Source organism: Balaenoptera ricei, chromosome 8, assembly GCF_028023285.1.
Source record: "Balaenoptera ricei isolate mBalRic1 chromosome 8, mBalRic1.hap2, whole genome shotgun sequence".
Taxonomy (NCBI): domain Eukaryota; kingdom Metazoa; phylum Chordata; class Mammalia; order Artiodactyla; family Balaenopteridae; genus Balaenoptera; species Balaenoptera ricei.
In genome coordinates this window covers 47281871-47307770 of record NC_082646.1, presented here as the reverse complement: position 1 = coordinate 47307770, position 25900 = coordinate 47281871, and the positions used below count along the sequence as shown (strand labels likewise).

Here is a 25900-nt window from a genome sequence, read left to right as displayed (position 1 = left end):
TGGAATAATGTAATGACTGATGCTAATGTTTTTCTTGATGCAAACAAGTCACCTACATTCTCTGACCCTTGGTTTCCTCATCTTCGAGTTGGAGATAATAGTACCCATTTCACTGAACTCAATAAATAGTAGCCGTGATTATGTCAACTGCCAGAGTGACTGGACTCTGGGGGTATGTTAAATAACTGGACAACTTTCTCCACAAAGTGACTTTGGGATTTTGAGTTTTATTAAATATCTGTTTCTTCCTAATTTATCAGCTTGGTGAGATCAAATTCCTGTGTATTGGGTTTGCTCGAAGTGAATTGGACCTATTAAACACATTTAATCCACTATACTTCTGTAGCGTATAGGAAGACTCTGGTTTGAATTTGTGGAGCAGGAGAGAAGAACACCACAAGCACAGCAGGTATGATGAATAGCACCAAAAAAGTGTAGAGGTAAGAGCAAGGATTTGACACAGTCGAAGTGAAGTGGTGTGCATGTAAATGAAGACTGCCAAGGGGCATGAGGGTGGAAAGAACACTGGGCATAATTTCATTTTCAGTTCCACCCTTCTCAGAGCTTCTAACTTTTTCAATGGGACCAGGCTAATGAGCCTGAACAAGCTTTAAACCAAACCAGCAAAGGGGATCTGCAATGCGTCAGGACCCTAAATGCCTGTAAATGCACGATTGAACGTTCAGAAGACCATTATGACCACACAGCTGAAGGTTAGTCGGGAGTACACTTTCTTGGTCTTTTAGAAAGCAATGTTATGGGTATTTTTATTTTATTATATAAATATAAATGTTTATGGCTATAGAATCATCTTAGGCTATTGATTACCTGTGACTATTAGGGAAAGATGAACTATTTCTCTGGTATATGAATATGTTAGAATACCAAAGGGCATCTGTCACACAGATTATTTTTCGAAGACTAAGTGACAAACTGAGATCTTCAAATGGAAATGATTTTATGCTTCCTGATGAAGTACCTGCTCTTAAATGAGCTCTGAACTTAACCATGTAAACCTCGGCTTTGTGTCAGTTTAATGGCTGAGTTCAGAGAGATAAGTTATGTGTCTGGATCAATGGCTATAGAATAATCGGGAGGGATTATTTGCAGCCATCGAGGTGTGACATCTGATAAGGAGAAAGAAGATAACAGAGAGTTTGCATGCCTCTTAATTTCCATCAAATATAGTTTTAGAAGGAGGCTGAAGGGACTTGTCTGATTGCAACTTAACAGCCTCTAGAAATGATTATGTAATGTGTAGGAGTGAGTTTATCTTTTAAAAATGTACAGCTCTTAGTTCCAAAGATGTACTTCCATTACTTCTACAGTGCAGATGTCCCACTTGCTTTCTAAGACAAAATACTGAGATTCACTAAGAAGAAACTTTTCAAACAAGAGCTTATTTTGACTTTGTGTGGTCATATTGCTACTTTGAAAGGCTCCAGGTCAGTATTTTTAGGAAATAACTGGGACTTCTTTTTTGAGGAATTCTAGATCCCAAGTAATTCTACCTTTCCCATTCCCACAGAAACATTGATAGGATTCTAACATAGTGACTTAGACTACACTTGCTTTTAATATTTGAATGTTTCCTGGTGGGGTTTTTCTGTGTCCTTCAATTACAGTGGTCCTAAAGGAATATTTGTAATTTATTACAAATATCAAAGAATCAACACATATTTTTGGTAGTTGTGTTACAATAATGGTTAAGAATGACAGACGATTCGGATATTAAACTACTCATCATTATTTCCCCTTAGGTGGGATGTGTGATTTAGGTGAAATGGTCATTTAGAAGACCATGCTTGGGCAGTCCAAGTCAGACACACCTGGATTTGATTATGGCATTTGATATTTGATAATGGAGTCCCACTGGGAGAATTATCTAACATTCCTAAGCTTCAGTTTTTTCCTCGGTACAATGGGTTTTATAATGGTACCTACCTCATAGAATGATTGTGAGGACTGAATGGGATAATGTATGGCACAGTATTTGGCATGCAGTAAGCCCTCAATATGTATTTGGAGTTAATACCTTTGAAGGAGAGAAGTAGAAGAAATCTTTGAACTTCATCAAACTTATCCCTAAACTCCAGAGAAGATTATGGTTAAATTTCACATCAGATGATTGTGTAATTTTAAAAGGTTTTCTGGACAAGGTGGTAGTGTACCTTGTGTGTGATTTTGCTTTAAAATGTTTTTCCTTCCAAGCCTGCCAGCTGCAATTTAAGCCCTTATTTTTTTCTCATTATTTCCGGATTGGCACAGGAGCTGATTTAGCATATAATTTGTGTCTCGTGTGTATTCAGTATGTAGTGTATATAACTGTTATATATAGTATGTTTATAAAATGCTCATCATGGAATCAGATCCTAAGTCAGCAATTCTCTTTCACATGCAGCTGCATCCAAATGAATCTTTCCCTGGGGAAGGAAATATTTTATTTTCCCTCCAAGGCCACAAGAAGCCAGGAACATGAAGAGAAGCTGACAGAAGGCAGTTTTTATCTCAGGGAGAGCTGCTTTTTCCTGACAGTGGTGCTGGAGTGACCCTTGTGTTTGGTTCTGTCATTAAGGATTGATGTACTTGTGTATGGGTTCCCAGAGAAGCATTTATGCTTTGTGATTGATTCCCTGTGAGGATTAGAATAGCACTTTGCAAGCGCCCATTCAATACTCATTTGTTAAGCAGTAGTAAAATACAATAAATGGATAACTGTAGCAGCCCAGCCGTGCAAAGCCAATGTTCCCTATCTATATCTTTCAACTTTGGGTGGTGCAGTGTACAAGTGACACAACAGGGCACATGTTATAAAGATTTAGTAGAGTATTTTTGGCCTCAGATTCATGGACTGCATAAATGGCATGTGAAGTTATTTTACTTTATTTTATTTTTTAATTAATTAATTAATTAATTTTTTGGGGCTGCGTTGGGTCTTTGTTGCTGCGCGTGGGCTTTCTCTAGTTGCGGTGAGCGGGGGCTACTCTTCGTTGCGGTGCACAGGCTCCTCACTGCGGTGGCTTCTCTTGTTGAGGAGCCTGAGCTTTAGGCACGTGGGCTTCAGTAGTTGCGGCACGCAGGCTCAGTAGTTGTGGCACATGGGCTTAGTTGCTCCGCGGCACGTGGGATCTTCCCGGACCAGGAATTGAACCTGTGTCCCCTGCATTGGCAGGCAGATTCTTAACCACTGCGCCACCAGCGAAGTCCCATGCCACGTGAATTTAAATCTACATGGATGAAGCTGACTACAACATAAGTGCAAAATTGTGAGTCAATGGGAAAGTGCTTTTGTCTGGACAGAGGTTTCATAACTTTCATCAATTTCTTACAGAATCCACAATTCAAAAATTAAGGACCATATTCAAGACCAAGGTGCTAAATTCATAGAATTCTCTTTGCATGCAAGTCCACTCATTAAATATTTAATCACATTTTGCCTGAAAATGTTTATATGTGTATATCTTGGCACTATTTCCAGTCAGTTATGATAACCAAAAACCTAGAAAGTCATTCTACACATCATCTCTCCCGTATGTAATCTAGCATCAAGTGCCGTCGAGTTTACTGATTAAATACTTTTCAAACCCATTTACTTTTCTCCAGCTCTACAAGCTGAGCCTTGGCTATGCTACCATCATCTTTCATCAGAACAGCTGCAATAGCCCCATAACTCTCTGTCATCATCCAGTCTTGTCCTCTGCCAATGCATTCTCCACCGGGCAGTTAGGTGACCTTTTAAACATGCAAATCTGATTACATCCTTCCCTGATTAAGATGATTTAGTAATAAGTTCTCTCAGGGAAAGACGAAAGTCCTGAACATGACCATGTATGGTGTGGGCCTTGCTTACCCCTGCAGTCCTGCTATGCTACACACTCCAGCCAGAATAACCTTCTTTTAATTCTTCATATGTGCCATGTCCTCTTTTGCCAAAGGGCCTCAGCACATATTGTTCCCTCTGCCTTGAATACTCCTTTTTATTTTGTTCATCCAGTTAATTGTAGTAATGCTTCATTTGTACATGCAGTAGACATTACCTTAGCAAAATCTTCCATGACCTCCATGATTAGGTCCATTCCACTATATACACATTCATGGAACCACAATTCTCTATTTCAGAGCACTTATCACAATTGTAAGTTTTTATTTACTTTGTGATTTTTTGATAAATGTGAATCCTTCCAATTAGACTCTAGGCTTCATGAAAGCAAGTACTCTTTATTGTTGAATTTCCACAGCTTGGCATTCTTCCTGGTACAGAGGAGGCATCAGTAAGTATTTGCTGAGTGAATGAATGGATGGTCTCTTCTATTAAAATATAAGGTTTTTAGAAGTAGAAATTATAGCTTTGTAGTGGATTGAACAAATTGAAAGATTTTCAACCATCTTCCCTAAGATCAAATGCCCTCTCCATTCACTTTCTGGCTATGTGGTCTTGGGTCCCTCTGAGTCTCTGTGTTCTAGAAGTGGTTACAACCTATGAGTAGGAACTATTGTTATTTCAAGTTTACAGACGGAGAAAACTGAGGCTTAGTAACAGCAAACAGATAAACCATTCCTCCTATGTGTTTGTTAGTATCCTATTCTTACAAATAAAAGAGTTGGATTAGTTACTTTCTAAGCATCATTCTTGATTATGTTCTCTAAAAGCTTTTGGGATGAAAGCTTTTGTAGCTTGAGATAGTCTGTTATCTACATTCAGTAGGTCATTTGGGATAGACACTTAAACCTGTAGACAGAAACAGAAGAACAGAAGCTCTGGATCTCAGCACCACTTACTTATTGAAGAGGCAGTCTTTTCTCCACTGTATATTCTTACCTCCTTTATCAAAGATAAGGTGACGATATGTGCATGGGTTTACCTCTGGGCTTTCTATCCTGTTCCATTGATCTATATTTCTGTTTTTGTGCCAGTACCATACTGTCTTGATTACTGTAGCTTTGTAGTATAGTCTGAAGTCAGGGAGCCTGATTCCTCCAGCTCCGTTTTTCTTTCTCAAGATTGCTTTGGCTATTCGGGGTATTTTGTGTTTCCGTACAAATTGTGAAATTTTTTGCTCTACTTCTGTGAAAAATGCCAGTGGTAGTTTGATAGGGATTGCATTGAATCTGTAGATTGCTTTGGGTAGTAGAGTCATTTTCAGTGTTGATTATTCCAATCTAAGAACATGGTATATCTCTACATCTATTTGTACTGTCTTTAATTTCTTTCATCAGTGTCTTATAATTTTCTGCATACAGGTCTTTTGTCTCCTTAGGTAGGTTTATTCCTAGATATTTTATTCTTCTTGTTGCAGTGGTAAATGGGAGTGTTTTCTTAATTTCACTTTCAGTTATTTCATCATTAGTGTATAGGAATGCAAGAGATTTCTGGGCATTAATTTTGTATCCTGCTACTTTACCAAATTCATTGATCAGCTCTAGTAGTTTTCTGGTAGCATCTACATATAAAAGAATGAAATTAGAACACTCCCTAACACCATACACAAAAATAAACTCAAAATGGATTAAAGATCTAAATGTAAGGCCAGACACCATCAAACTCTTAGAGGAAAACCTAGGCAGAACACTTTATGACATAAATCACAGCAAGATCCTTTTTGACCCACCTCCTAGAGAAATGGAAATAAAAACAAAAATAAACAAATGGGACCTAATGAAACTTCAAAGCTTTTGCACAGCAAAGGAAACCATAAACAAGACGAAAAGACAACCCTCAGAATGGGAGAAAATATTTGCAAATGAAGCAACTGACAAAGAATTAATCTCCAAAACATACAAGCAACTCATGCAGCTCAATATCAAAATAACAAACAACCCAATCCAAAATTGGGCAGAAGACCTAAATAGACATTTTTACAAAGAATATATACAGATTGCCAACAAACACATGAAAACATGCTCAACATCATTAATCATTAGAGAAATACAAATCAAAACTACAATGAGATATCATCTCACACCAGTCAGAATGGCCATCATCAAAAAATCTACAAACAGTAAATGCTGGAGAGGGTGTGGAGAAAAGGGATCCCTCTTGCACTGTTGGTGGGAATGTAAATTGATACAGCCACTATGGAGAACAGTATGGAGGTTCCTTAAAAAACTAAAAATAGAACTACCATACGACCCAGCAATCCCACTGCTGGGCATATACCCTGAGAAAACCATAATTCAAAATGAGTCATGTACCACAATGTTCACTGCAGCTCTATTTACAATAGCCAGGACATGGAAGCAACCTAAGTGTCCATCGACAGATGAATGGATAAAGAAGATGTGGCACATATATACAATGGAATATTACTCAGCCATAAAAAGGAACAAAACTGAGTTATTTGTAGTGAGGTGGATGGACCTAGAGACTGTCATACAGAGTGAAGGAAGTCAGAAAGAGAAAAACAAATACCGTATGCTAACACATATATATGGAATATAAAAAAAAAAAAAAAAGAAAATGTTCAGAAGAACCTAGGGGCAAGACGGGAATAAAGATGCAGACCTGAACCAAGATGGCGGAGTAGAAGGACGTGCTCTCACTCCCTCTTGAGAGAAAACCAGAAACACAGCTAGCTGCTGGACAATCATCAATAGGAAGACACTGGAACTCACCAAAAAAGATACCCCACATCCAAAGACAAAGGATAAGCCACAATGAGACGGTAGGAGGGGCACAATCACAGTAAAATCAAATCCTATAACTGGTGGGTGGGTGACTCACAGACTGGAGAACACTTATACCACAGAAGTCCACCCACTGGAGTGAAGGTTCTGAGCCCCACGTCAGGCTTCCCAACCTGGGGGTCTGGCAATGGGAGGAGGAATTCCTAGAGAATCAGACTTTAAAGCCTAGTGGGAATTGATTGCAGGACTTCGACAGGACTGGGGGAAACAGAGACTTGACTCTTGGAGGGCACACACAAAGTAGTGTGCGCATCGGGACCCAGGGAAGGAGCAGTGACCCCAGCGGAGACAGAACCAGACCTACCTGCTAGTGTTGGAGGGTTGCCTGCAGAGGCGGGTGTGGGCGGACTGTGGCTCACCGTGGGGACAAGGACACTGACAGCAGAAGATCTGGGAAGTACTCTTTGGCATGAACCCTCCCAGAGTCTGTCATTAGCCCCACCAAAGAGCCCAGGTAGGCTCAAGTGTCGGGTTGCCTCAGGCCAAACAACCAACAGGGAGGGAACCCAGCCCCACCCATCAACAGTCAAGTGGATTGAAGTTTTACTGAGCTCTGCCCACCAGAGCAACGGTCAGCTCTACCCACCACCAGTCCCTCCCATCAAGCCTCTTAGATAGCCTCATCCACCAGAGGGCAGACAGCAGAAGCAAGAAGAACTACAGTCCTACAGCCTGTGGAACAAAAACCACATTCACAGAAAGATAGACAAGATGAAAAGGCAGAGAGAGCTATGTACCAGATGAAGGAACAAGATAAAACCCCAGAAAAACAACTAAATGAAGTGAAGATAGGCAACCTTCCATAAAAAGTATTCAGAATAATGATTGATAGTGAAGATGATCCAGGACCTTGGAAAAAGAATGGAGGCAAAGATCAAGAAGATGCAAGAAATGTTTAACAAAGAACTAGAAGAATTAAAGAACAAACAAACAATGATGAACAATACAATAACTGAAATGAAAACTACACTAGAAGGAATCAATAGCAGAATAACTGAGGCAGAAGAACGGATAAGTGACCTGGAAGACAGAATGGTGGAATTCACTGCTGCGGAACAGAATAAAGAAAAAAGAATGAAAAGAAATGAAGACAGCCTAAGAGACCTCTGGGACAACATTAAACGCAACGACATTTGCATTATAGGGGTCCCAGAAGGAGAAGAGAGAGAGAAAGGACCAGAGAAAATATGTGAAGAGATTATTGTCGATAACTTCCCTAACGTGGGAAAGGAAATAGCCACCCAAGTCCAGGAAGCGCAGCGAGTCCCATACAGGATAAGCCCAAGGAGAAACATGCCGAGACACATAGTAATCAAACTGGCAAAACTTAAAGACAAAGAAAAATTATTGAAAGCAGCAAGGGAAAGTCGACAAATAACATACAAGGGAACTCCCATAAGGTTAACAGCTGATTTCTCAGCAGAAACTCTAGAAGCCAGAAGGGAGTGGCATGATATACTTAAAGTGATGAAAGGGAAGAACCTACAACCAAGATTACTCTACCCAGCAAGGATCTCATTCAGATTCGATGGAGAAATCAAAAGCTTTACAGAGAAGCAAAAGCTAAGAGAATTCAGCACCACCAAACCAGCTCTACAGCAAATGCTAAAGGAACTTCTCTAAGTGGGAAACACAAGAGAAGAAACGGACCTACAAAAACAAAACCCAAAACAATTAAGAAAATGGTCACAGGAACATACATATTGATAATTACCTTAAACGTGAATGGATTAAATGCTCCAACCAAAAGACACAGGCTTGCTGAATGGATACAAAAACAAGACCCCTATATATGCTGTCTACAAGAGACCCACTTCAGACCTAGGGACACATACAGACTGAAAGTGAGGGGATGGAAAAAGATATTCCATGCAAATGGAAATCAAAAGAAAGCTGGAGTAGCTATACTCATATCAGATAAAATAGACTTTAAAATAAAGAATGTTACAAGAGACAAGGAAGGACACTACATAATGATCAAGGGATCAATCCAAGAAGAAGATATAACAATTATAAATATATATGCACCCAACATAGGAGCACCTCAATACATAAGGCAACTGCTAACAGCTATAAAAGAGGAAATCGGCAGTAACACGATAATAGTGGGGGACTTTAACACCTCACTTACACCAATGGACAGATCATCCAAAATGAAAATAAATAAGGAAACAGAAGCTTTAAATGATGCAATAGAACAGATAGATTTAATTGATATTTATGGGACATTGCGTCCAAGAACAGCAGATTACACTTTCTTCTCAAGTGCGCACGGAACATTCTCCAGGATAGATCACATCTTGGGTCACAAATCAAGCCTCAGTAAATTTAGGAAAATTGAAATCATATCATGCATCTTTTCTGACCACAACACTATGAGATTAGAAATGAGTTACAGGGAAAAAAAACGTAAAAAACACAAACACATGAAGGCTAAACAATATGTTACTAAATAACCAAGAGATCACTGAAGAAACCAAAGAGGAAATCAAAAAATACCTAGAGAAAAATGACAATGAAAACACGACGATCCAAAACCTATGGGATGCAGCAAAAGCAGTTCTAAGACGGAAGTTTATAGCTATAGAAGGCTACCTCAAGAAACAAGAAAAATCTCAAGTAAACAATCTAACCTTACACCTAAAGGAACTAGAGAATGAAGAACAAACAAAACCCAAAGTTAGCAGAAGGAAAGAAATCATAAAGATCAGAGCAGAAATAAATGAAATAGAAACAAAGAAAACAATAGCAAAGATCAATAAAACTAAAAGCTGGTTCTTTGAGAAGATAAACAAAATTGATAAACTATTAGCCAGACTCATCAAGAAAAAGAGGGCGAGGACTCAAATCAATAAAAGTAGAAATGAAAAAGGAGAAGTTACAACAGATACCGCAGAAATACAAAGCATCCTAAGAGACTACTACAAGCACCTCTATGCCAATAAAATGTACAACGCAGAAGAAATGGACAAATTCTTAGAAAGGTATAACCTTCCAAGACTGAACCAGGAAGAAACAGAAAATATGAACAGACCAATCACAAGTAATGAAATTGAAACTGTGATTAAAAATCTTCCAACAAACAAAAGTCCAGGACCAGATGGCTTCACAGGTGAATTCTATCAAACATTTAAAGAAGAGCTAACACCCATCCTACTCAAACTCTTCCAAAAACTTGCAGAGGAAGGAACACTCCCAAACTCATTCTATGAGGCCACCATCACCCTGATACCAAAACCAGACAAAGATACTACAAAAACAGAAAATTACAGACCAATATCACTGATGAATATAGATGCAAAAATCCTCAACAAAATACTAGCAAACAGAATCCAACAACACATTAAAAGGATCATACACCACAATCAAGTGGGATTTATCCCAGGGATGCAAGGATTCTTCAGTATATGCAAATCAATCAATGTGATACATCATATTAACAAATTGAAGACTAAAAACCATATGATCATCTCAATAGATGCAGAAAAAGCTTTTGACAAAATTCAACACCCATTTATGATAAAAACTCTCCAGATAGTGGGCATAGAGGGAACCTACCTCAACATAATAAAGGCCATATACAGCAAACCCACAGGAAACATCATTCTCAATGGTGAAAAACTGAAAGCATTTCCTCTAAGATCAGGAACGAGACAAGGATGTCCACTCTCAACACTATTATTCAACATAGTTTTGGAATTTTTAGCCACAGCAATCAGAGAAGAAAAAGAAATAAAAGGAATACAAATTGGAAGAGAAGAAGTAAAACTGTCACTGTTTGCAGATGACATGATACTATACATAGAGAATCCTAAAAATGCCACCAGAAAACTACTAGAGCTAATCAATGAATTTGGTAAAGTTGCAGGATACAAAATTAATGCACAGAAATCTCTTGTGTTCCTATACACTAATGATGAAAAATCTGAAACAGAAATTACGGAAACACTCCCATTTACCATTTCAACCAAAAGAATAAAATACCTAGGAATAAACCTACCGAGGGAGACAAAAGACTTGTATGCAGAAAACTATAAGCCACTGATGAAAGAAATTAAAGATGATACAAACAGATGGAGAGATATACCATGGTCTTGGATTGGAAGAATCAATATTGTGAAAATGACTATACTACCCAAAGCAATCTACAGATTCGATGCATTCCCTATCAAATTACCAATGGCATTTTTTACGGAACTACAACAAATCATCTTAAAATTTGTATGGAGACACAAAAAACCCCGAATAACCAAAGCAGTCTTGAGGGGAATAAAACAGAGCTGGAGGAATCAGACTCCCTGAGTTCAGACTATACTACAAAGGTACTTTAATCAAGACAATATGGTACTGGCACAAAAACAGAAACATAGATCAATGGAACAAGATAGAAAGCCCAGAGATAAACCCACGCACCTATGGTCAACTAATCTATGACAAAGGAGGCAAAGATATACAAAGGAGAAAAGACAGTCTCTTCAATAAGTGGTGCTGGGAAAACTGGACAGCTACATGTAAAAGGATGAAATCAGAACACCCGCTAACACTATACACAAAAATAAACTCAAAATGGATTCGAGACCTAAATGTAAGACTGCAAGACCTAAACGTAAGACCTAAACGTAAGACTGGAAGACCTAAACGTAAGACCTAAACGTAAGACTATAAAACTCTTAGAGGAGAACATAGGAAGAACACTCTTTGACATAAATCACAGCAAGATCTTTTTTGATCCACCTCCTAGAGTAATGGAAATAAAAACAAAAATAAACAAATGGGACCTAATGAAACTTCAAAGCTTTTGCACAGCAAAGGAAACCATAAACAAGATGAAAAGACAGCCCTCAGAACGGGAGAAAATATTTGCAAATGAATCAACAGAGAAAGGATTAATCTCCAAAGTATATAAACAGCTCATGCAGCTCAATATTAAGGAAACAAACAACCCACTCCAAAAATGGGCAGAAGACCTAAATAGACATTTCTCCAAAGAAGACGTACAGATGGCCGAGAAGCACATGAAAAGCTGCTCAACATCACTAATTATTAGAGAAATGCAAATCAAACTACAATAAGGTATCACCTCATACCAGTTAGAATGGGCATCATCAGAAAATCTACAAACAACAAATGCTGGAGAGGGTGTGGAGAAGAGGGTACCCTCTTGCACTGTTGGTCGGAATGTAAGTTGATACAGCCACTATGGAGAACAGTATGGAGGTTCCTTAAAAAAGTAAAAATAGAATTACCATATGATCCAGCAGTCCCACTACTGGGCATATACCCAGAGAAAACCATAATTCAATAAGACACATGCACCCCAATGTTCATTGCAGCACTATTTACAATAGCCAGGTCATGGAAACAACCTAAATGCCCATCGACAGATGAATGGATAAAGAAGAGGTGGTACATATATACAATGGAATATTACTCAGCCATAAAAAAGAACGAAATTGAGTCACTTGTTGAGACGTGGATGGATCTAGAGACTGTCATACAAAGTGAAGTAAGTCAGAAAGAGAAAAATAAATATCGTACATTAACTCATGTATGTGGAACCTAATAAAATGGTACAGATGAACCGGTTTGCAGGGCAGAAGTTGAGACAGATGTAGAGAACAAATGTATGGACACCAAGGGGGGAAAACCACGGTGGGGTGGGGATGGTGGTGTGCTGAATTGGGCGATTGGGATTGACATGTATACACTGATGTGTATAAAATTGATGATTAATAACCTGCAGTATAAAAAAACAAACAAAAAAAACAACTAATACTAAACTTTCTTTGGGTTATTCGTATGGAAATATGTTAATATAAATGTTTTAGACATTACATGAAATTTCTAAAAATCTTATATGTTCTTGTATAATGTTATAAGTCATAATTCTAGTTATTACTTTAAAATGTATATCTCAGAAATAACTAAATTTCCTTGTCAATTGCATTATTATGAACTTTCATCAGATCTTTAACCGTGGTCATTTTTATGTCTTTTGTTATTTACAGACAGTTCCAGGTGTACTCTGATGCTTTTGCAAAAATATTCTTATAAAAGGGTTTCATCTTCAAGGAATTCATGGAAAAGACTCTGACAAGTTCAGGTTTCTGGTAACTGACTATACTGCTGAACTGAATGAATAAGTATTTTCAGAACTCTAATGGAAAACTGATGAATTCATAAAAGTGCTAACAAAGATCAAGATAAAAAAAATTAATTACATGGGACTGAGTGAACTGATGAGGATGCTTATAATGTTTGTGACTTTCTGTTTGAATAAAAAAAAAAAATCCCACAAGGACTCAGAGGCAAAAAATATACAAATGAATTTTCACTGCAAAGTAAAGGAGCTGTTACAGTGGAGGATTACTGGACTGAATGTCAATATTATGACATAGTATGAGTGTGTTTCGTGTTTGGTAATTGCAATCATTGTTGCTTTTGTTGTGGTCATCCATTACCAATGCTTGGTGTCAGTTTATCTCTTGTAAAAATAAAATACAGTGTGTGTGTGTGTGTGTGAAAAAAAAAAAAGAAGATGCAGACCTACTAGAGAATGGACTTGAGGATACGGGGAGGAGGAAGGGTAAGCTGGGACAAAGTGAGAGAGTGGCATGGACATATATACACTAACAAAATAGATAGCTAGTGGGAAGCAACCGCATAGCACAGGGAGATCAGCTCGGTGCTTTGTGACCACCTAGAGGGGTGGGATAGGGAGGGTGGGAGGGAGGGAGATGCAAGAGGGAAGAGATATGGGGACATATGTGTATGTATAACTGATTCACTGTTATAAAGCAGAAACTGACACACCATTGTAAAGCAACTATACTCTAATAAAGATGTTAAAAAAGAAAAAGAAGAAATAGAAAATTGAGCAAACAATGGGAATTAGCAGTTCACTGAAAATAAATATGAAAGGCTTAAAAGCAAAAAGAAAAAAAAGAAGCTCTGGATCTGACTTTTTACTGAAGCTTCTTATTTTCAAGTATATAAATAAAAATCTGATTGTGGACTCAGACCCCATGCAAGGTTTAGAGGTACCAAACTTCCCTCATTTTCTAGGCCTTATCTCTGTCAGCATTATCCTTTAAAATATGTGCAGTGGTTGCGGTGGGGTGCCATGAAGATCGCTTTCCAGGACCAAGGGGTTCATTCTCTCAGCTGCCAGGAGTGTTGACTGCTGACGGCTCCCAACTGAGCCCCTCTCCCAACAGTTACCTCAACTAAAGGAGCGAGGAAGCTGCCTCGCACCAGGCACTCAACATCCATGCGAGCACCCTGCTTCCATTGACTGGTAGATGGGGAGGCACAAAGGCAGACCCTGTTACTCGAATTGGGACAACTCTGAGGGGTGAAGTAGCAATCCACTGTAAGATGAAAAAGTGGTACATTTTGGATCAGGCATGAGCAAGCCCAGCAAGCACTCGTGTGCCAAATAAGTAGATACTCCAGATTCCATGCCATCCACTACTATTAAATCAGTAATTCTCCCAAAGCCAATACCTATGTCTGCATGGGGAGTCTCTCTTGACCCAATGACAGAAGAGAAAAAAGCTAAGCTTGCTTAATGGATGAACTGGTGTATGGGTACAAGGCAAAACTGGGCTGTTGCTACACCACAGACCTCCTTAGGGTGGCCCTGAAAAATGGTGGTGAGAGAAAATCCTCCCAGTGGGCAGAAGTTTGGTGGATATTCACTTATGTGAAAAGTGGCCTAAAGTAGAATATATATGTATTATTGGACAGTGTTGAATGTCTGGTTAATCAGGGGCCTGCAAGGGAAAGAAAAGGAAATCAGCAGCAAGGAGGTCTGGGGAAAAGACACGTGTATGGTCCTAGGAGAGTGGCCAGAGTGTGAAGAGCTTTGTGTTGCATGTTAAAGTTCATCAGAGAGCATCCACCACAGAGGAGGCACCAAACAACCACTTGATAGAAGCCATTCTCTGTCACAGGGCACAAGGGGCTCAAAAGAAGGGTACCTACTGATTATGCATGTGTCTAACAGCATGGGCTCTCATCCTCCAAGATTGATCTAGCTACTGGCAGTGTCCAAGGTTTAACCTATAAGCAACAGAGACCATGTTCAAGTCCCCAGTGTGGCAATATTGCTCAAGGAGACCCACCAGCCACTTGATGGCATGTTGTCTGTGTTGTACTTCTTCCATCTTGAAATGGTCAGTGATTTATTTTCACTGATATCAACACATAATCCATTTATGGATTTACCTTTCCTGCCCACAGGACCTCAGCCAGCATCACTAAATGACAGTTCACAAAATGTCTGATCCACCAACACGGGATCCTGCATAATTTTGCACTAGAGCAAGGGATTCACTGATCAGCCAAAGAGATGTAGCAGTGGTCAAATATCCATTAGATTCACTGGTCCTATCACATACTGCACCTCCCAGAAGCTGCCCGCCTTATAGAGTAATGGGATAGCATCCTGAAGGTACCACTGAGGTATTAGCTTGGGTACAATGCCCTGCAAGGATGGGATATCATTCTCTAAGACTTAGTGAACATCTTTGATGTATGAAGTGGTGCTCTGTCTCTAGTAGATAGAATACATTGGTTCATCAACCAAGCATTGGAACTATGAGAGGTACCACTTACCATCACTCCAAGTGTCTCACTTGGGGTATTTGTATTTTGCCACCCTAGACATCTAGGTTCTGTGACTCTAGAGGTCCTGGCTCCCCAAGAGGGATGCTTCCAGCCGGGACGAGCAAGTATCCTAATAAACTTTTAGCTTTAGCTGCCACTTAGTCACTTTAGGCTTCTTGGGTGAAGAGATCCGCAAGCAAGGAAAGGAACCACCATCCTGGCCTGGATAATCGACCCAATCACCAAGAAGAGGAAGAGCTGCCAATACACAATGGCCATAATGACAGGGAAGAGTATGATTGCCACTTGGGTGAATCACTGGAGTGTCTTCTGGTACCTCCCTGTTCCATCTTGACAGAAAATGATCAAGTGCATGGACTATGAAGGACATAGTCATAGCTCAGGAGCTCAGCTCCCTCAGGGATGAAGCTCTGGATCACCATCAGTAGGTAAGCCATTAGGACAAGCATAGCCCAGGGTGCTTGCCAAGAGTGAGGGAAATCTAAAATGGGTAGTAGAAGAAGGATAGAGGATTGAGGAAGGATTGAGTCAGTTAAGGATTCAAGGTCAGCATCAGAGATGGGGCCTCTAATTTGTTCCACCAACCTCCCTTTGGTATGTTTCCCCAGGACAGTAGACCAATCAAAACCTTGGCACAGCTATTTCTGGTCAACTCAGTATATGAAGCAACTAGATTCAAACGGTACAGGGAACAGACTGGTGGACGCAGGGAAACTACTTTGTCCAAGGTACACCTCATCCATAGGCGCAGTCATGCAATTCAGAGGTACAAAGGGAGACAACTTGCTTCAAAAGGGGAAAGGTTATCAAGCTCAAGAGTACTAAAGGATCAGAGAAAGTGTTCTGTTCCACCTGCCTCACAGTTTAGCTTCTCTTTCTGTCCAGTTCTCCTTTGCTCATCCTTCATAGGTGTTGTTACCAAGAATACCCTACAGTAAAGCTCCTACAAAATCCTCAGATTTTTGGTGTCTGTATCCTGGAGACCCAGCCTATGACATTGTGTCACGATCCCCAAAGGAAATTCAGCTAATCTTACATAGTTGGTGTTTATTTGACTTTATGGGAAGGTGACGTGTACTTGAGGGTAACTTAAAAGGTGCTTTGGGACCATTTCTTAGGGTCAAAACTATATGATGCCTTGAATTAAGACTCATTACTAAGGTGTTATTGGCTGAATTATGTCCCTTCCAAATTTATATGTTGACGTCTCGACCGCCAGTATCTAAGAATATAAACATATTTGGAGATAAGGTCTTTAAAGAGGTAATTAAGGTGAAATGAGGTCTTGGGCGGGTGCTTAATCCAACTGGAGTCATGGCCTTATAAGAAGAAGAGATTGGGACACACAGAGAGACACCTGGGGTGTGCATGCACAGAGGGATGACCACGTGAAGAGGCAACAAGAGGGTGGCCAGCTGCCAGCCAAGGAGAGAGGCCTCAGAGGAAACCAACCCTGAAGCATCTTGATCTTGGAATTCCAGCCTCCAGAACAATCCTTTCTGTTGTTTAAAGGCCCAGTTTGTGGTATTTCGTTATGGCCACTCTAGCAAACCAATAACATGCAGGGATGTTTTAAATGAGAGGATTGCAGATCCTGTTTGATTTAATAAGCAAATATTTTCTCAAGATGGCCAACTCAAAATGGAGAATTCAGTCTAAAATCTTGCTGTATATAAACTCTAAATCATTAGTAGATGTCAGTATCCAGGAGAAAGGTCTGGGTCCCACCAGATAACCATTCCCTGGCATGTGTTGGTACCTCGCTTGGAATAATCAAGATCCCTAAAGCAAATACTTAAAGAGAGAAAGAAGCCTCTTCTTCGTCCTAATATTCCCTACTTTTTTGATTATATTCTAAAGAATAAGAATTGCAATCTCTTTCCAAGAAACTTATCACCTTGTGTCTAGGATTGGACACCTGAAGAATGGGATAGGAACACCTAGTATTACCTTAAAATGCCCGATCCCCAATCTATGATCACAGTGGGACTACAGGCAGGCCAAACCAAGCCGAGTGAGGAGTTTTGAGTCCAAAGTAAAAGGCCGGGCAAAGGACAGTAAAGTTGCAGCTACCCCTATGAGCTCCTTGTAATAGCTGTAGTTTCTCACATCCTGGTTCTTTGCTTTCTTCCGTAAGAAGTGGGATAATAAATAATAATAATTATCATTAAAATAACAATACAACAATTAGAGTACAATAATACAACATCTAACATTTATGAACACTTACTGTGTTCTGGCTAAGGTCCTAGTAACTTTATATGCATCACCTCATTAACCTTTATAATAATCTGAGTATACCAGTCAGCCCCTTTGGGCTGCTATTCCGAAATACCATGGACTGAGTGGCTTAAACAACAAACATTTATTTCTCATGGCCCGGAGCCTGGGAAGTCCAAGATCAAGTCGCCAGCGGATTCTGTATCTGGTGAGGGGCTGTTTCCTGGTGTCTAGACGACTGTCTTCTTATGCCCTTACATGGCTGTTCCTTAGTGCATGCACAGAAAGAGAGGGAGGGGGAGAGGGGGAGAGGGACATGGGGGTGAGGGAGAGAAAGAGCGCTCCTGTCTCTCTCTCTTTTAGAAGGGCACTAATCCCATGAGGAGGAATCTACCTTCATGACATAATCTAATTTTAAGTACTTCCCAAAGGCCCCACCTCCAAATACTACCATATCGGGGCCTCAACATATGAATTTGGGTTGTGGGTGTGTGTGGGGGGCAGGGCACACAAGCATTCAGCCCATAGAAATATCCATTTTAAGGAAACTGTTGGTAAAAGCACTTAAGGACCTGGCCTCAGGTCACATGATAAGCAAGGGGCCTGATTTTAAATTCAGAACTTACTCTCTGCCGAGCCTACACTTTTATACACAGAGCATCAATAAATGTCTTCTCTACATAGAGCATCAGACCCAGGACAGGGACCATCGCATATTCCTCTCCCAAAGAAAGCTGCTTCTGGCAGAAAGAGAAGCCCAGAGTATAAGAGGAATTGAACATTTTGAAAATCGGAAAGATTTAATAGGCCTACGAGAAAAAGCGAATGCGTGACTCTGCCTGACCCTTTTGTTCCCCTTCCATTCCTTCCTTTCTTGCACTTACTTAGTCCGTAGCAAAGGCCTGGAACTAGTGTATTTGCAAAGTGCTGCTCTTGAAGCTGGGGATGCAAAAGTGAACAAGACAGACACAACCCCTTGCTTTCGTAGGACTTTTTTTCTTCGTATCTCTGCTTTTTCTATTCTCTCCTAATTACTTTCTCTCAACCTACCAAAGGAAGAAACCAATTATGCATAACTTAGTAAACCCTGTATACCCTAGGTCAGTGGAATGCATATGTGGTCTCACTTCCTTTTGTTTACATAAATCTCTTCCTCTCTCTGTTTTCTTATTTTCACATTTTCTTTTCAGGCCTTATTTATTCTCCCAATTTCTAACATCAGCATACATTTATTACAAAATACAATTCCATATCCAGTGTCCAAGAGGCTCTAACCTTGTTATAAATACCCAAGAAACTATATTTATATATTATAGGTAAGACAGGTAACACGATTGCCACCCACATCCTAAAAGAAGTCTGGAGCTCACCTTCTGCATGTGTCCAGAGTGGGGTTTGGATGAGATCAATGGTTGTTGTCTCTCCAGGCTGCCCATCACAATCACCTGGGAAGGTCTGAAGACACGTCAGAGCTTGAGCCCCACTCCCAGGGACCCTTCCTTAATTGATCAAGTGTGGGACCTGGGGATTGGTATTTTGTGAAATTTCCCCAGGGGATTTTAATGGTAGTCAGTGTAGACAACCACTGGACTGGAGGATTTCTTTTGGTCCTTTATGGTTTTAACATTCAGTCACCCCTAAATGTAACCTTTATTTAAAAAGATGCTAAAAGTATTACTGTGTGGCAGGCTCAAATTTCATCTCCACACCCCTAATTTGGTTAATCAGCTTCTGTGGTGAGGATTTGCCCCCAGTGTAGTGAAGGTTTTGACGTGGAGTTAGGTGATGCTGCCTAAATAGAACAGGGGTATTTTTCTCCTTCTTGCTGCCACGCATCATCTACTGCAGTAGCTTTTCTCTCTGCCTCCTGCTAATCTCAGCTCCAATCCATCCTCTGTACACTGCCAAGAAAGATAATCTTTCGCAATCCAATCTGATCATATCACTCCTCTGTATGTCACTCCCCTTCAATAATTGCTGTTTTCCTCAGGAACTGCCTTCCTCTCCCAACTTATATTCACATACACTCTACATATTTCAGTCTTATTAAACCAGTAATAACCGGTCTTTTATAGCACTTACTACATGTCTAAACTAAAGGTTTTTACATATGTTAATTTATTAAAGACTCACAACAACGCTATGAGTTAGTTAGATACCATTGTACTCCGTTTTATCCACGATAAAACCAAGACTCAGAGAGGTTCAGTAACCTCCTAAAGTCATACAGCTTGAATTTCATGGACTTGGGATTCAAAATCTGACGCTTTGATCCCAAATTCTGCGCTTCATGACCACTATGTTATTGCCTCTCTCACATATCTTATCAAAGTTCATTTGTTGTTCTGTTTTGAAAGTTCATCTTTCACCAGATCATCAGATATTGATTAATATCTTTGAACCTTTAAGATTCAGCTAAAGTGTCTTCTCTTTTAGAAACAGTCTCTAAGCCCTCACACTTCACTCTGCCTTCAGTACCTCTCTGCTGCTATCCAGGCACCGGTCTCAACATCTCTATCCTGGCATTTATTGTACTATAGTGTAATTTTTATGTATCTCCCTCAAAGTGGAGTGAAATACAATTTGTGAAATCCTGGAGGGCAGGGGAGGTGTCTTCCATCTTGTATTGCTATCATCCACCGCAATTGAGACTAAAGTCCTGACGGGGTGTTTTTGTAGAGTAGCCATATAATTTATCATCCAACCCAGGACATTTTTGAGGGTGAAACGGGGCACTATTAACAGCTGTCCAGGGATTAGTAGGTATAAACCTGGATGTATAGTTACCTTATTTTTAAAACTGCTAAGGTGATTTCCCCCATGTCTTAAAATCATATTCTCTCAGACAGAATACTGAAATTGATCTACCTTCAAGTAAATCCTTTTATTTTGCAAGAAAGTTTGTACCAATTCTCCAAGGTACAAATGCTTTTAATTCTACAACATCTATACTTTTTCTAATAGCTAAGTTTAAATCAAAAATTAGTAGTCATGTATAGAATTGGTGTCTCATTAAAGGACATGGTATTTAGTTAGTGGTGACAAATCATTGGCGTTGTTAAGAGAAAGCTCATGAAATCGGTGATCTTACAGTAAAGATAATTGCTGATTGACTTGGTATACAGATTGCAGTGTTTGACGATTAATGAAGTTGAACCCTGTCTCTCTCTTATTCCTGCTAGATGACACCCAAGGAATAATTCTGCATCTCTCTGTGTACCTCTTTTCTGAGTCCCTCGAGGGGAACACCAGTGGATAATCTGACTGGTCCTAGCTTAGTCATTTATAATATGGTCACTGGTACTTGAATGTCTGGGATTCAACTCCTAGTTCTGCTACCTGTTAGCTGTGTAATCTTGGGAAAATTATTTAATATGCCTGAGTTTCCTCATCTATAAAATATTAGTAGTACCTACCTCGTATAGTTATTATGTTAAGTTAATATCTCAAAACACTTAGATCAATGCCTGCCATTTGGTAGGTTATATATAACTCTGGTTATTCTCTGACTTATTCTTTCTAAAGTTATTTAAGGAGTTTCATGGGAAAAGTGACTTTAGCTCCCAAATTTTAGGAGTGATAAAGACTGGCTTTCCTAGCTCTACTGTGTATCACACCTGGACACTTTAGAGACATCACCTGGTTAACCACGCATAAAATCTCACTTATTAAAAAACAGAAAACATTTACCAAGATCCCAATATGAAGCAGATACAATGGTAGGAGCTGCTTTATGCAAATGAATGATAGAATAGTTGCCCTCAAAAGGTCTAATGGGAGAGGCAAGTAAACAGAAAATGATGGTACCATATTTTATCAATTCTAGTTTCCATGATTTTTTTTTTTTTACATTTTTGTGAAATGTGACTTACATTTGATAGCACCTTGTACATGATAAACATGGTAAATACTGTTTTGGAAATAAGTCTAGGCTGCTCTGGGAAGGGTAGGAGAGATTAGACATCAGAGAAAGCTTCCCAAAGGAGAAGATGCTTAGTTATGTGGAGGGATAAGTGAGTGGACTAAGGAAGGAGAAAGCAAGGAAGACAGTGGCATGTGCAAAGACACAATCAGATTAGTAATCATGTTCAGGGCCCCGTGAAGTGTTCTGTGTAGCAGTAGCATGGGGGAGAATGAAGAAGGAATTGATCATGAGGCTAATGGTTAGTTGGAGGTCAGGTCATATAGAGCCAGGTTAATTGATCTGGACTTTATCTGATGAGCAATAAGGAATCTTTTAAGCAGGGTCTGATAAGCTTGGATTTGCAAATATTGATAGATTTCCCTGGACTGCTGGCATGAAAGAAAGTAGGCAATGACAGTGAGGACCAGAATGAGGAAGGGCGTTCTTGGAAATGGAATTCAAACCCAGTTGTCTGGAGTGAGGTTACCAAGGAGGTGTTCTAGAAAGGAAGCTGCCTAAGTGTCATGCTGACTGGTCAGAGCAGAAACCAGCATGTGCTGGGTTATTTGCCTAACCAACCTAAGTCAACAGAGGCTGTATTTCCATGACCACTTCTAAGCAAGTGTGTGCTCCTGGCAGCATCGCCATGTGCCCTGGGGGAAAATTTAAAGGGGCTTTGAATGTGTGAATGCCCCATTATATCTGAGTGTCTGAAAATCTCTCTCTTCACAAACATGCACCGTACAAATGGCATCTACTCTCAAATAGGAAACAACTGTGCCACTGGAGTTGGCAGGACGAAGTTCGAAAGAAAGCAAGTAACAATTCTGCTGCCTACCAAGCTGCCTCTTCCAGCTTCTTGCTAAAGGCCCCTTCGGTTCTCTCTCCTCTACCAACCAGAGGGAAAGTGCTGCGTACTCGCATTCACAACTCCAAACATTTCAAATTAAACTGCCCCAGGAGTTGAATTACCTCAGCTAATGTTTCTCAGCCTTGTGGCACTCCTCAATCAAGAGGTTTCAAACAAGATTCCCTAAAGACAGGCATTGTTCCTTCATCTGTTCAAAAATAAAGCACTTGCAAAGTGTTCACCACAGAAAGTGTTGTTTGGTTTCATAAAAATGGTGGGTGGGAAGAACATATTGGCAAAAAAAATAGAAAAAAAAAAGAAAGGTCTGGAGAAGAATAGTTTCCAGCACATCCCTAAGAAAATTTTATTGAAGACCTTTTATCTTTTAGGGCCTGAAAGAAACTTTGCTGAGCAACTGACCGTGTTGCCTGGGACTGGCTTCCTCAAGAGCCCAAGGAAGCAGTAATAGCAGCACATGAATTCCCAACAACCTGGGATCAAATCATGGCTCTGTCACTTACTACTTGTAGCATCCTAGACTAGTCACTAAAGATCCTCAGAACTCATTTTCTCTGCCCTCACAGAATACGTGTGGATGAAAATATAGCATATTATTATATATCGCTTTGCAAAGTATAATGAGCTATTTGACTCTAAAGGATCAAAGTTATTTGCTAAAAACTTGAAGAAAGCAGTCTCTTTTTGGCCCCTAGTCCATTAATTAATTCAAAAATATCACTGAAATTATATTTGCTGCACGGAGACTACATGGCAGAGTAGAAGGATGTGAGCTCACACCCTTCTTACAAAAACACCAAAATCACAACTAACTGCTGAACAACCATCGAAAAAAAACAAACAAACAAACAAAAGAAAAACACAGAACACAACAAAACGCTGGAACCTACCAAAAAAGATATCCTACAACCAAAGATAAAGAAGAAACCACAACAGTTTGGAAGGAGGGGCACAATTGCAATAAAATCAAATCCCATATCAGCTGGGTGGATGAGGCACAAACCAGAAAATTTATACCACAGAAATTCTCCCATAGGATTGAAGTTCTGAGCCACAAATCAGTTTCCCCAGCCTGGGGGTCTGGCAACAGGAGGAGGAACCCCCAGAGAATCTGGCTTTGAAGGCCGGTGGGGTTTGACCACAGGAATTCCACAGGACTGGAGGAAACAGAAACTCCACTCTTGGAGGGTGCACATAAGGCCTTGTGCACACCAGGACCCAGGGAAAAAAGCAGTGATCTCATAAGAGCCTAGGCCTGCTGGAGGGTATTGGAGGGTCTCCTGCAGAGGCAGGGGGAAGCTGTGGCTCACTGCAGGGACAAAGACACTGGCAGTGGTAGTTCTGGGGAGTAATCATTGGCATGAGCCGTCCTGGAGGCCGCCATTTTCTCACCAAGACCTAGCCCCACCCAACAGCCTATAGGCTCCAATACTGGAAGCCAGGCCAAACAACCAACAGGGCAGAAACACAGCCCCATCCATCAGCAGATAGGCCACTTAAAGTCTTCCTGAGCACACAGCTGCCCGGTAAACACAACCCTTGACACGGCCCTGCCCATCAGATGGACAAGACCCAGCTCCACCCACTAGTGGGCAGGAACCAGTCCCTTCCACCAGGAAGCCTGCATAAGCCTGTTAGATAGCCTCATCCACTAGGGGGCAGATAGCAGAAGCAAGAAGAACTACAACCCTGCAGGAATGGAAACCACAATCACAGAAAGTCAGACAAACTGAAACGGCAGAGGAATATGTCCTAGATGAGGGAACAAGATAAAGCCCCAGAAGAACAACTAAGTGAAGTGGAGATAAGCAAACTACACGAAACAGTATTCAGAGTAATGATAGTAAAGATGATCCAATATCTCAGACAAAGAATGGAGGCACAGATTGAGAAGATACAAGAAATGTTTAACAAAGACCTAGAAGAACTAAAGAACAAACAGAGATGAACAATGCAATAATTGAAATAAAAAATACAGTAGAAGGAATCAATACCAGAATACCTGAGGCAGTAAAAGGGATAAGTGATCTGGAAGAATGGTGGAAATCACTACCATGGAACAGAATAAAGTAAAAAGAGTGAAATGAGGACAGCCTAAGAGACCTCTGGGACAACATTAAACACACCAACATTCACATTATAGGGGCCCAAGAAGGAGAAGAGAGAGAGAAAGGACCTGAGAGAGATAATAGCTGAAAACTTCCCTAACATGGGAAAGGAAACAGTCAGCCAAGTCCAGGAAGTGCAGAGTCCCATACAGGATGAACCCAAGGAGGAACATGCCGAGACACATAGTAATAAAACTGACAAAAATTAAAGACAAAGAAAAGGTATTAAAAGCAACAAGAGAAAAGCAACAAATAACATACAACGGAATTCCCATAAGGTTATCAGCTGATTTCTCAGCAGAAATTCTCCAGGCCAGAAGGGAGTGGCATGATATATTTAAAGTGATGAAAGGGAAGAGCCTACAACCAAGAATACTCTGCCCAGCAAGGCTCTCATTCAGATTCGACAGATCAAAAGCTTTATAGACAAGCAAAAGCTAAGAGAATCCAGCACCACCAGACCAACTTTGCAACAAATGCTAGAGGAACTTCTCTAGGTGGAAAAGAACAGGCCACAACTAGAAACAAGAAAATTACAAATGGAAAAGCTCACTGGTAAAGGCAAACATACAGTAAAGGTAGGAAATCATCCATACACAAATATGATATCAAACCCAGCAATTGTGAGAAGAGGAGAGTACAAATGCAGGGTATTGGAAATGCACTTGAAATTAAAACACCAGCCACTTAAAATAATCTTGTTTATGTATAGACTGCTTTATCAAAACCTCATGGTAATGGCAAACCAAAAATCTACAATAGATACACAAAAAAGAAAACGCAATCCAAACACAACACTGTTAGTCATCAAATAACAAGAGAACAAAAGAGGAAGGTAAGAAAAAAGACCTACAAAAACAAATCCGAAACAATTAACAATATGGCAGTAAGAACATACTTATTGATAATTACCTTAAACATAAATGGGTTAAATGCTCCAACCAAAAGACATAGACAAGCTGAATGGTTACAAAAACAAGACCTCTCTATATGCTGTGTACAGGAGACCCACTACAGATCTAGGGAAACATACAGACTGAAAGTGAGGGGATGAAAAAAGGTATTTGATGCAAATGGAAATCAAAAGAAAGCTAGAGTAGCAATACTCATATCAGAAAAAAAAAGACTTTAAAATAAAGACTGTTACAAGAGACAAAGAAGGACACTAATAATGATCAAGGGATCAAACCAAGAAGATATAACAATTGTGAATATATATGCACCCAACATAGAAGCACCTCAATACATAAGGCAAATGCTAACAGCCACAAAAGGAGAAATAGACAGTAACACAATAATAGTGAGGGACTCTAACACCCCACTTTTATCAAGGGACAGATTATCCAGACAGAAAATTAATAAGGAAACAAAGGCTTTAAATGACACATTAGATAAGATGAACTTAATTGATATTTATAGAGCATTCCATCCCAAAGCAGTAGAATACACATTCTTCTCATGTGCACATGGAACATTCTCCAGGAT

At 39.9% G+C, this 25900-nt stretch overlaps 1 protein-coding gene and 1 long non-coding RNA gene across 9 annotated transcripts in view; one reads left to right on the top strand and one right to left on the bottom strand.

Moving 5' to 3' along the window:
- The window catches only part of LOC132370505 (uncharacterized), a 370395-nt gene extending 357032 nt beyond the window's left edge, over positions 1-13363 (top strand). For all 4 annotated transcript variants that reach the window (XR_009504594.1, XR_009504593.1, XR_009504596.1 and 1 more), the window contains one exon: positions 12693-13363. This is a non-coding gene — a long non-coding RNA (uncharacterized LOC132370505). The remainder of the gene's footprint in view (positions 1-12692) is intronic.
- Positions 1-25900, bottom strand: part of GRM5 (glutamate metabotropic receptor 5) — a 531751-nt gene that overhangs the window by 184189 nt on the left and 321662 nt on the right. The window lies entirely within an intron of this gene.